Source organism: Pinus tabuliformis, chromosome J (genome assembly GCF_031772625.1).
Source record: "Pinus tabuliformis cultivar Carrire ecotype Pingquan chromosome J, CPIR1, whole genome shotgun sequence".
NCBI lineage: Eukaryota > Viridiplantae > Streptophyta > Pinopsida > Pinales > Pinaceae > Pinus > Pinus tabuliformis.
In genome coordinates, this window is record NC_142295.1 from 1,513,508,734 (window position 1) to 1,513,521,662 (window position 12,929).

The 12,929-nt window shown below is 35.8% G+C and overlaps 1 pseudogene; it reads left to right on the plus strand.

Annotated features, from left to right (window-relative positions):
• LOC149233231 (calcium-binding protein KIC pseudogene) lies at nucleotides 1-817 on the plus strand (annotated as a pseudogene).
• The last annotated feature ends 12,112 nt before the right edge of the window (nucleotides 818-12,929 follow it).

Genomic DNA, 12,929 nt, shown 5'->3' on the forward strand with positions numbered 1-12,929 from the left:
TTTCCGGTTATTATAAATAGGCCATCCATATTTGGACTTCCATTCCATCCTATGTTCTGTATCTTTCTTCCCGCAAAGGTACTCCGCATTTCATTCTTGTCTGTATTTCACTCAATTTTAGTTCAATTTTTTTAGGGAACTAACGATGGCAAGAGTAAGACAAGAAGACGAAACCGGTGTGGTGTTCGAGGACTACCTGCCGGTGATGGCAGAGACAATCGGTGAAGAGGGCCTAATGGACCAGCTCTGCAATGGCTTCCGTCTCCTGGCGGACGCAGAGAGAGGCGTCATCACCTTCGATAGTCTGAAGAAGAACGCTGCGGTGTTGGGCATGGAATGGATGAAGGACGAGGAGCTCCGGGCGATGATCGAAGAAGGCGACTTAAACGGCGATGGGGCTCTCGATCTGAATGAATTCTGCGTTCTCATGATCAGATTGAGTCCGTCCTTCATGGCGGAGGCCGAAAAGTGGTTAGAAAAGGCAGCGATGGATATGATCCATACCTTTGATTTTGAGAGCTCTGTGCGAGCTTCAGTTCAGGGTCAGGGTTGGGACAGAGAAATGGGTTAGATCGCTCTCTTGCCCATTCCTTCCTTGTGTATGTTTATGTAGTTCGTGTATGAAATACAAAAGGAAGATGGGAATAAGAACAGTTGGAATCCATTGTTATATTCGGAATATTGCTTTTGCTACCAAAACTGAATTGCAACTAAGGGTCGTTAGTTAAGGAGGCGTTTTTTTCATATAACAGACAACACTTATATTATATTCGGTAAGAAAAACAGAATGGCGGAATGAGAAATTGTTGTTTTGCAATTTTTCCTGTGTATATAAACTCTTCGATGCTTTTTTAAGTCGTGTATATGAACTCTTTGATGCGTTGTTAAGTTGTGCTCAGTATTGCAATTTTTGCTACGCAAACTTGCAAATCTAAATTCCATTAAATAAGAACTTCTAAATTCCCTGTAAGAAAAAAAAACTTGAAAGATTTTAGAGAATCATTTGAGAAAACGTGTCCTATGCAAAATTAAATCAATCCAATTTGCAGAGGATAACTTGGACTTGATAAGCTTTTTCCTCCACAACCTGAGATATACTTGCACTTGTTCAGCTTTTTCCTCCACAATTTGAGATATAAAGTCTTTAAATACAATTTGATGCATGATCGCTTGCCCTTGGTGATGAGGCAAAGGCGTATTCAGATGAGGCGCAGAGTCTTAAAGCAGACTGGCCCATACGAAGAAGCATGTCCATTACATGACTTAGCTCGGTACCAACGATCTTGCTCCACTTAATTTTTATAATTTCTAATGGTCGTTGTTGGCTAAAGGTTGTTGTCGTTTGTATCTTGATCCTCCAGCTATTTTACGTCTCATTTCCTTTCCTGTTATGGTTTTCTTTGTTATTTTGGAAATTTATTTTGTATCTAGGCCTGCACCTATTGGCCTTGGCCAATAAAATTAGCAGGGCAAGTTGTAAGATTTTGAAGAACTGAACTTTGTGATGTACTCTTTTACTTACACATAAAAAATAATTAATTAAAGTTTTATTCAATAAATTATTTTGTAAATTTATTTAATAAGTTTAATTAATTTTTGTATTTTTAAAATTTATTCTTCATATGATCTTTTTTTGTCATTGTATTTTAGTATTTATTAAAATTTCCATTATTCATACTATTTAATTATGACGTTTTTTTTTCATTATAATTTAGTATTTATTAAATTTCTTTTGAGGTGAATATTGAGTCTTAATAATTATATTTTAATAATTATGTTAATAATTATATTTTAATAGCTTCTTTTATATTAAAATATAACGATAAATTCTCTTCATCTATTTAATTTATTGCCCCCGATGTGATTCTTAAATCCAATTAATTTATTGTCCCATCTGTTTGGATTTATGTAACGATAAATTCTCTTCATCTATTTAATTTATTGCCCCCGATCTGATTCTTAAATCCAATTAATTTATTGTCCCATCTGTTTTTTAAATCCAATAAGCACAAATTGACTGGTCAAAAATGTCTTCATTAATTTGGTTATGTAATTTCATGGAACATGTAGGTCTTTTCATTAATTTGGTTATGTAATTTCATGGAACATGTAGGTCTTTTTTGTTTAATCAGCACCTTGAAAATCTCGTTATGTAATTCTTGGACTTTCAAATGTCTTTTCCTCATTCCACTTCGAGGGGAGCCCTTTGGCCTTGAAAATTAAATGGGTTATATTAATTTAATTTAACATTTTATCTTACCAATATTAATTTAATTTAATATTTTATTTTTTAATTTTTGATTGGGGTGTGCGCTGGATAACAATTTTATTATGACAAATTAATGATGGACAATAATTTTATGATGACAAATTAATGATGACGCTTTTTGGTACAAACCCACCACCCTCCACATGCTTGAGGTATATGGTGTGGTGGCTCCGTGCATGCATGGTGTAAATACTCTCGCAGGAGGTGACAATGCTATTGCATTTTGGTTTTGGCATTTGGTTAGTTGCTCCATGAGAGAAGTTGGTAAGTGTCCTATTCACGGTAGAGGAGTGTGGAAGGGTGGTGCCGAGCTCTGTGGAATGACGCTAATTCAGGCGAGGTGGTAGGCTAGTCTTCTCCCTGCGTAGGTAAACTGGTTTTGAATTGTCGAGGTTTGTAAGAAAGAGAGGCTCTATGCATCTGCATGCATGTCTTTGCCTGTTGAAACAAGTCCATCTGTCCGACATGGTCTTTGTGTTTGTTAAGTCTCGGATTATCTCATCTAGGATGGGCTTATATGGGGTATCTTTCTTTACGGTCAGTCCTTGGGACATCCTTCTGGCTCGATGTGGCATTGCTGGGACTTGGGGATGGGAAGTTTACTGTTTCTCTCTTGGGTTTTGTCTTTTCGAATTTTCTGGGGATGGGTCAAGGCTTTTTCTCTATTTGGAGTCGAATTGTTCCCAAAGGCTTTTATGTGGGTTCCATGACCTTTGCCCTGTGGGAGTCTTCTTGGGTGTATGTTTGTGGCTCTGCGATGGTTTGGGTACTTGGTTTGTCCCTATTGTATAAGCTCCGATGTTTTCTCCATATCATTTTTTGATTGTTATGTTAACAGGGTCTGGGTTATGGTGGTTCTATCTTTGTTTGGGTCGGCCAGTAAGGAAAGTAAGCAATGGAAGAGAAGGGAGGAAGTCCCTTAGGTTCTTTATTGGAAATTATTGTTTCATGTTTTTTTCTTGGCAGGTGTGTGGGGAAGTAGTGTCACTTAGAAGCTGGGATCTTCTCGGCTCGGGCTACCACTTGTGCAAGTAATTCAATTTACCATTTTCTCCATTGAAAACTGTAATCACACGGAAATGGCTTAGTCAGAAACTGCAAAGGCACGAAGCCCAGCCCTGACGGGTCACGACGACAGGGCAACCCAACTCCTTTGGGGGCAATTTGAGGGGTCAAAAACCAATTGCCAACATCATAAATGATGTGGCTACAACTTATCACAAAGGAACAAATGAGGAAATTTGACAGTTAATTGAGGAATGGGAAGCAGACTTGAACCTTCAAGTTGGATCGATGGAAATTGAGATGGAACACTGGTGGGCTATAGTGTCGGATCCAGGACACACCTGTGGTTGCATCACTCAGTTCAAACATACTTTGTTCTTGTATTTGTCCATGAATAGTATCTTGGGAAAGACTTTGGAGCAAGTCTTTGTGGGCATGGCAACAACGGTGCAGGACTTTCCTAACTATAAACAGGTATTTCAAAAGCTCCAGTTTCAGATGCAAAAACATGATGGTCGCCTTTGACGAATAGAAGAACACCTCCTTTGCATTATCTCACAGACATAGCTCCCGAGTTCTAATGCTAGGGACCCGACTCCGGTGGAGTCTCCGTCTCTTGAGTGAGAAAAGTAGCATGTTAGTTGATCTTTTAGTTTCCTTTTTCTTTTAGTATGTGGGAAGCTTTTAGTTTTCAAAATATTGTTCATTTTGTTTTTAGGTATGTAGCATTCAGGCAAGGCAAAGACATATAAACTTATCTAGCTTGGTTACAAAGACTTATTATTTTTTGTTATTGGATGGCATATCACACTCTTAGGTGGCCAATAAACTTGGTTTCTTTCAGGGCAAGTTGATGCCACTTAATTATCTATTATTTGTTATATGAATGTAACTTACTTTTATATTAATGAAAAAAAAAAAACCTACTAAGCTTAATAAAAAAAATTTATATTATAAATTTAAATTTTTAAATTTATGTAAATTAAATATCTTAAAATTTCATAAAACTCTAATCCATTTTAGATATTGAAAATAATTTTAAAACCATTAAAAAAATAATAATCTCACCCCCATCCACAAAAAAAAGCAAGAAGTTGCACACAAATTCTAAGCTTAAAAACGAAAACAAACCATATATAGACTTCCCCGGAAGATAGTACTGCATTTCCCATTTCCGGGACGCAATGAATGATACACATGGTTGGATGGGGTTGGCCATGATACACGCTTTAATGGTTATTTATTGGCTGGCATTTGGGAAGTGACACGCACGATCTTTATATCTAGAGATGCAGCAGCTTCCTTGAAGCTTTGGGCAATCATCAATAGCATACGCTTCCACTGTTATAAAATATCTCTTTCATGTTTGGAATTTCATTCTATCACACTGATAGCGAAATACTATTGTTAGTACCAAAACTAAGTTGCAACTCAGAGCCTGGCCGTTAGTCATGGAGCTATCTTATCGTGTGAGAGACAAAACGGTAAGGAAGATCAGACAGTGGGAAAGTTTTATCGGTCAAGTTTTTCTGAAATTTGACCAGAATCAGTGGGAATTACAAATTTGCGCTGAGAAATTAGAATAACATTCTGATTCGAGAAATTTGAAAAAATATGAGAACAAGAATCTGAAAAATATAAGTAAACTAGACATTATAAATGTGAATAATAATATGACTTCAGAGTGCTAAACAACCGTCCTCATATTTAAATAATAATAATATGAATTAATTTCTTTACAAATTATAATTATTTTTTACTAAAAATTCTAAATTATTGATAATAATTACGTCAATAGGTGTTTATATGGTGAGGTTTTTTGTGGTAACACCATTCATATTCATATTAATAGTCCTCGACACGATCTTGAACATGTGTCTCACTTTGGCAACCCATTGTCAGTGGCCTCCATGAGCTTGTCATACGTGAACCTTAGCGGTAGCCCCAGAAGTGACTCCAAGAAGGCCTCGTCCTTCGTTTCCTTAAGATTGATCTCTTCTTCACGTATAACTCCCTCTTTCGCTCAACTCCTTCGCACGAGTATGATTGTCCTTAAGTATAGGAACAAAGAAACGACAGCCAAGTTCGATGTGATCCCATTTATGCTGCCAATGTTCAAGGAATTACTAGACCCCTAAGTGTTGTTTCTAGGCAATAGGCCTTGTATGTTTGGTTCTCAGTCAATTTTAGGCTGGATAGCCCTGCTTATAAGTTAACAGGACGAGGAACTATTGCAGAAAAAGGCAGCGGTGCAGGAGCAATTGCAATTACAAAGGCTCCTGCATTTTTTTGACTGTGGAAATGACCGCTTCAGGCTCTAGGTAGTCGTTGACAGCTGGTTGCACAAGGGTTCGCTCACGCTGTAATAACATCCCTGCGTCACGTACAGGTACTGAATTTTGCTTCAGTCTTTTGTGAGAATAGTGTCTTCTTCTTGTGAGAAATAGTGTCTACCACTATAAAATCTCTCCAGTTTTCTTTGTGCCTAGCACTATAAATTTCCAGTCTTCTCTATTTTGGATTTCTTGATATCTTTCTTAAATCTTTATTGCCAAAGGGTTTTGCAGACTGTTTAGTAACATTCCTAGAAGAAGAATAAGAGTTTCAATAAGATGAATAAATTGTCACGACCTAGCAATGGGCACCATCGGCTACAGGGAAGAATAAAAGACGAAAAAATATCTCTATAACAAAAGACATGTTCTTTGAATCGGCTCATAATCGAAGAAAAATTAAAGGCAAAGGAAACAACATAGGAAAAGGAGAAGAGATGTTCTTTCAATCGGCTCATAATCAAGAAAAATTAAAGGCAAAGGAAACAACATAGGAAAAGGAGAAGAGATTTTGAGCAATGAAGAAGGCGGCGACGCTATTGGAAAAGATGCCCAACATAGGAAGAAGAAGAGGAAATTCCCAAGGAAGAAAACCGTAGATGAAAAGTGCCTTAGGGTGGCCGAGGCCTATTTGGATAAGATTAGGGCCATAACTAAATCCAATGAAGAAGATAACGAGGAGGAGGCTGGCGAAGGTGAAAAAACTAAAGCAGAGCGAAGGGGTAAAAAGGATTCTCTTATGGCCAAGATTCTTCAGCAGGAGCAACTCGAAGAGAATGGGCGAGTGCAACGCCAACTAGCCTCCATGTACACACTTTGTGAAATTTTTCAATTTCTACCCCTAAAGGTTCCAAAAAGTATTCGCGCAAGTGACCCACTAGAGCAGTAATCACGGTGTTAAAGAAATCAAGAGAGGATATTTGTTTATGAGCTCACGCTTATTGTTATGTTGGGGTCTGTTTTGAGGGGAAGGAAGTAAAATCGAAGGGTTTAGGGTTTTGGATGATAGAAAGTGTTCAACATTTAATCTTTAGGGGAAGGAAGTAAAATTGAAGGGTTTAGGGTTTTAGATGATGGAAAGTGTTCAACATTTAATCTTCAGACCAAGTTGAGAGTCCTTTTCATTTTAAAATTTACTTTGAAGGTTTTCATCTTTACATTTACTTCAAAGGTTTTTGGGATGTTGGTTTTTTTATGCTTTATTTTCTTTTATAGAAAATAATTTAATTAAAAATAAGTAGGTTTATGGTTGTATAAGTTATTGTTTGAAGCCACTAGATAATGATGTTTGACTGTTATTATTGTTGTGATTCCAAAGAAAAGAGATGGAGAATTGATATGTGATACTAGCTAAAACCCTAAACCCCATACTTTCATTTCATTACCAAGTGCAAGAGATTTTGGGAATGTTGCTTAATGTGTTCTAGGTTATTTATTTATAATAAAATTTTAATTACGTCGTAAAACATCTCCCTATTGTGAATCATATGTACGATTCAGACCTATAAATTGCTTGTTACACTCATCTGGATCCTTTGAACAACTATGGATTCAACCATGTTCGACCATCCTCACTTCAAGTTAGTGGGGATCTTGCACGTTAAGTAGTTAGAAATGTTTTGCAGTAAACCTAGGTATGATGTTTTGAATTTGCAATGGAGAAAGAGAAGAGAAGGACTTGCTCTAATTTGTGTCCTTCTTGAAGCCAAGTTGTGGCTAGAGCATCTCGTGTTTCACACACGGGTGGAGTGAAGTCCTTTCCAATTTAGCGAAGGACAATCAGAACTTTTCATCACAAGGGAAGTGAGTAGTCAAAGGTGTGAACACAGAGTTGGTTGAGTTGTATGAGTGTTGAATATGGTTTTGGGAGTGAAGCACCATAGCTCGTTATGATGGGGAAATACAACACAAGAAGCTCTAGGGTTTCTGCAATTTCAATTTTTGCAATTAGAGGAAGGATAGTTGTGAGCACCAATGCTTGACATGGTGGAAATGGTTTTGACGACTTGGTTTTTGTTACAGTTGAAGAGTACAGACATGGGGGCTTCACTCAATGAACCTCTGACAAATCACATGCGTTCATATTGGAAAATACCTGTAAAAATCCCATTATTTATCCCCCTGCCAATACAAACGCAATACACCTCCCAATTTAAAAATTCCCTACTTTCACTAAATATTGTAGGTATCCATTTTTTCATTAACATTTTTTTATAATCCTTTTTTTTTTCTTTTCAGTAACTTTGAGCTCCATTTTTTATACATGCCAATATAAAAACCCTTTACCCCCTATTATATTCTAAATATATTATGTCATTTTCCCCTCAATATATTTCCCCCAATATGAACCCACATTATCAAATTTCTCCCCTAATGAAGCCCGTGAGGATGGAATCCTTACTGGTGAAGATGAATAGATTTCCTTTTGGAAGAGATGTAGAAACATTTACAAAGTGTTATCTTCTCTAGGGGTGTTGGTATTTACAATGAATGGAAGTTAGAGGGGTAGGAATAATTGAATAGGCACTCGTTTCATATTATGGATTACAGGATTGCTATTGGATTTGCTACTCACCTTTCCCATCCACAACATTCTTAGGAATTATCATGATTCATCATTTGGGATAAAAATATGTTTTATGCATTTAACTAGGTCATCTCAACTCAATTTCTATTTTTTGCTCTTAAATCCATAAGATAAGATAATTTTTAAACTTGGTCATCTCAACTCAATTTATATTTATTTTGTTCTTATATCCATAAGATAAGATAATTTTATTAATGTCCAACAAGATGACCACAAATAGTTCAAAGGGGTTGCCATGTACAACATTATGGAAAACAATATGGGAGTGAAAAGATCCCTCCTATAAAAATATAGTCAACTATAAAAATATAATCAACATGGTAAAAGTATATTTGTGTGGTGGGTAGTTGCAGATTGAAGCAACACTAGAGTGCATTGGTTTCATATTGAAAGGTTGTGCCTCTAGATTCAAGGTGGCCATTTTTGGAGCCTCAAGAGACATCAAAAACATATTTTGATGTTCATGAAAATGAATTTGTTGGTCATATCCCTCCTCCTCCACGATGTAGTTAATTCTCTTGTCACTACAAACATAAAAAATATGACTAGAATTGTTGTTGTTTGTAAAATAATTTAGGAATATGGTTTGATTATTTACCTAGCTAGAGGTTTTAATCACAACAATTTGTGCATTTTTTGGGTGAAAGTGATGGGCTAGTGATGGAAAAAAGTTTCAATGACTAGCAATGCATTCTACCCTTTTTATCCTCAGATTTGAAAAATGTTTGTTGCCACATATATTGCTACTTGTACATTAAATACAACTTTGTATTTGTAATTATCCTAATATCTTAACTATGCAGTGTCTAGGAGACTACTCGATTTTAGCAGTGGGATAGATGTTAGGGATAAAAATTCCATCGAGACTAAAGTGACTATTAGAGGTAAACTTTAGCTATATATTTTCCTTTGTGCCTCATAGTTTAAATTTGTGCTTAGTGTATCTTGAGTCCCATCTGTTGGGGTTTTTCCTCTCATGTATCAATTGTTGAGTAATATTGTTAAAAATCGCAATATCTGAGAAAGGTGTTCTTATTTTGTGCCTTGTTTGTCTATGAGTACCTCTTATTTGTTGTTATTAGTGAGTTGTATAGATTTGTCCTTATTTCCACCATTGGAACATATCTTTACCAAAAAACATTTTTCATCAGTGCATGCATCTCTTCAAATTCAATCTCCTAGCATTCATCTATAAAATGTTTGCTTGTGCTTCTTGTCTCTTGTTGGTTCTTAGGTCCATCGGACATTTGCATGACTTGTGACCATTATCACATCAGTTAATAATCAATTCACTTCTTCCATGTCCTTGGTCATTTGTATACCTACTATTTTGGTTATGTAATTCTCTTTTTCCTTTGGATTTGACATTGTAGACATGGCACTTCCATGGTTGGAGTTGTATTTGCTTCAACCTTTCTATTGCTTTGCTCCTTACTTCTTGAGTTTTCTTTCTACAGTTATGTTTCCACCTTTAACACCATTTTCAATCCTTCAAATTTGTTAGGTCTCCAAACCTTATCTTCTTTTGAATAACGAATCTCCACCCATTTATGAATTTGGTAACCATTTGTTTTAAGATTTCAACTCATTATGAGAAAAGCTAGGTTCCCTACAACCTTGGTGGGGGAAGATATTTGTTCCTCTTTTCAATTTTGTATCAATAAGAGAAGACCTTTATAAAAAGATGTTGACCACACACACTAGAAAATATCCATCTAAACCTATGATCTATTAAGTGGTGAGGCTTGCACTTCTTTCAATGCTCAATATATCTAGGGTTATGATGGATCTATGTTAGTACTCAAATTGTCAAACTATTGCTCACTATATTGAGATTATTTGAATAAAGATTTCACATAATGTTAAAGGTCCATGCTTTTTCCTCACTGATTTAACAAAATCTTCCTGTATTGTAGGATGCTTGATTCTTTGTTCTGTCAGTTCAGTGATTTTAACTTTTCCACCACACATCTACTACTCCTTAAGGCTTGAAATATGAAATTGTACATTCTCTAGATCCATAAAATTGAAGGTATCAAAGAAGTTTCCTATATCTAAGTCCATCGATGTAAGGTTTCAGGCTTCATTAGGGGATTTTTGAGGTCTAAAATGGGCCTCCTAAGAAAAATGTACAACCAAAATAAACTTTATAAGAACCAATAGGATTTAAGATGATGATGTCAACCATGGGGGATGATTCACCATTTTTGGAGTAAAAGAGTAAAATTATTAAAAAATAATAAAATAATAAAACAATAAAACAATAAAACTACTTTTTCAACTCGTATTTTTAAATTATCTCCTTAAGGTTTTACTCAAATTTTGAGCAGGAGTACTCGTTGGATTCAAAATTTAATTCCTCATCCAAGGAGTACTTATCTTGTATACTTTTGATGGACCTTGCTAAATGAAAAATGAGAAATACATGAAAAAACATGATTGTAATCACATTTTTCATGTATTTCTCATTTTTTGTGTAGTAGGGTCCATCGAAAGTATGAAACATAGGTACTACTTGTATGGGGAATCAAAATTTTCATCCAATGAGTGTTTCCGCTCGAAATTTGAGTAAACCCATATGGAGATACGTTGAAAATACGAGTTGAAAAAATAGTTTTTTCTTTTTTCCCTCTAAAATTTGATGATGTAATCTAATCTTATTTTATTATTTCCACTATTAATTTATAATTTCCTTAGGAGACCCATTTTAGACCTCAAAAATCCCCTAATGAAGAGTACATCAAATATGTTCTTATTTTCCCAGTTTTAATACATCTTTGAAGCCCCCTGATGATGAGCATAGTGTGGATGATGTACTCCCCTTACTTCTTGAAGTAACTCCTCTAGATATTGAATGGTCTCAAGCTACCTCAATTTTGTAGACTGTGCATTCTCCTTTTAAAAATTTCCATTTGCGTTGAACATTGGACCGCTATTTACAAACCAATCAACACAGGTGGTTTCATTTTTCTTCGTCTGAGGGTGCATGCTTGTTAACCAAACCTGGAATCTACAACTCGTGACATTTCCTATTCTGAAATTCGTTGCTCACGTTGAACATTGGACCAATTTTTGTAGGTGGTTTCAATGTTCTCTATCTGAGGGTGCAAGGGCTTCAAAATGCTCCCAGATCGAATGGAATTTAGACTAACAAAGGCGGAAATTCAAGTTGTGCGACTGTGTGAGTTAGGTGACCCATCGTGTCGTCCGGCAAGCTCGCTTGTAAATGGGAGCTTCGCTAATAGAATATTCAGATGGCGAGAGAGGAAACAAATGTTGTAAATAAAGTTATTAATGCGAACGTTTGGGACAAACATGTGAGTTGTTAACGTGGAGAGGGATGGGACCCGGTTGTCAGAAGGGTCTCCTCAGTGGTGAGGGGGCCTGAAACCCAAAGGGTGTTTTGTCGACATGTTAGCTTACTTGGGAAGAATTCGATAAGCCGAAATAGAGTAGACCACTGTTTGGGGGCTTTATTTTGTCGATCCACAGGCACATATGGCACTTCTACCTAGAATATCCTCTAGCCCGTCTGACACTACCTTCACTGATTGAATGGGTAAACTCGCGGAATCATATCTTCACATACATATACTTTATGATTTATCGGTTCAAGGAAACACCATGCTTAAATTACATATGTTACTCCTGATAGAGAGTATCTATTAGTCATGTCAACAACTTATGGAAGTCTATCAACGATGCCAAGCAACAAACCAATCATAAAGGATCTTGCTGCATCGATTCAAATTGATCTACCCATCAACTACCCTCATAAATGTTTTGAGGGGACATGGAACCTACATTTGATCTGTGTCAAGCACCAACATACTAAAACCACTGAACGTGGAGGTTGTGAGGATCTTATTACTATGATCTGACGATAAGATCTAATTGAATCTAAAAACATAAGTCTTGTAGCCAACACCACCATATTTTACACCACTAGAAATTGCACTTAAGCCATCTATATGCTATTCTACATTTGAAGAAACCAACCCTATGTGCTTCAATATGCTTACTCTCAGAATTTTCTTCCAAAAACCATTTTAGGGTTTGAGGTGGTTGCATCGCTATAGTCTATGTGTTTTAGAAATATGAGAGACTCCTATAAGTAGACATTGAGCACCTTCTTAAGGCTATTTTGTCTTAACCTTCCCAGATCTTCTTAAATCACTACTCATAAGTTTCAAGAGTAAAATAGCGACATAAAATAATATCGCCAACATAAGACATTCAAATATATCATTTCTTTCCATTTTTAACAGGACAAAAGTCGAAACTCGTACCAAAATAACCTCTAGAAAAAGTCTACCTTTGGCAGATTTCAGAATCACCTCAAATTCATGGTAGCAGCAAGAGAATACACACACAGAAACAAGAATTGTAGTGGACAACATCCATCTCAACCTCCCTCACTAGAAGAGAACGAAGAGTTGCTCGTTGTCGCTAGCTCTCAACTTGTTCGGTGTGTGTTATACAAGTATGTGATAAAGCTCAATATTTTCAGACATGATTCGACTAAGAATGTTCATCTAAGATTTAATCTTGTACATCATTAAAAAAAAAATTGTATTCCTCAAACCTACATCCACAAGTTGAAATAGGTACAATTATCAATGTAATTAGTATTTTATTAATAGATAATATAATTTAAAATTAAATACATTTTTTTTTCTATATTTATAATTTATATTATATTTATAATTTAAAGTTTTAATATAAATTGATAATT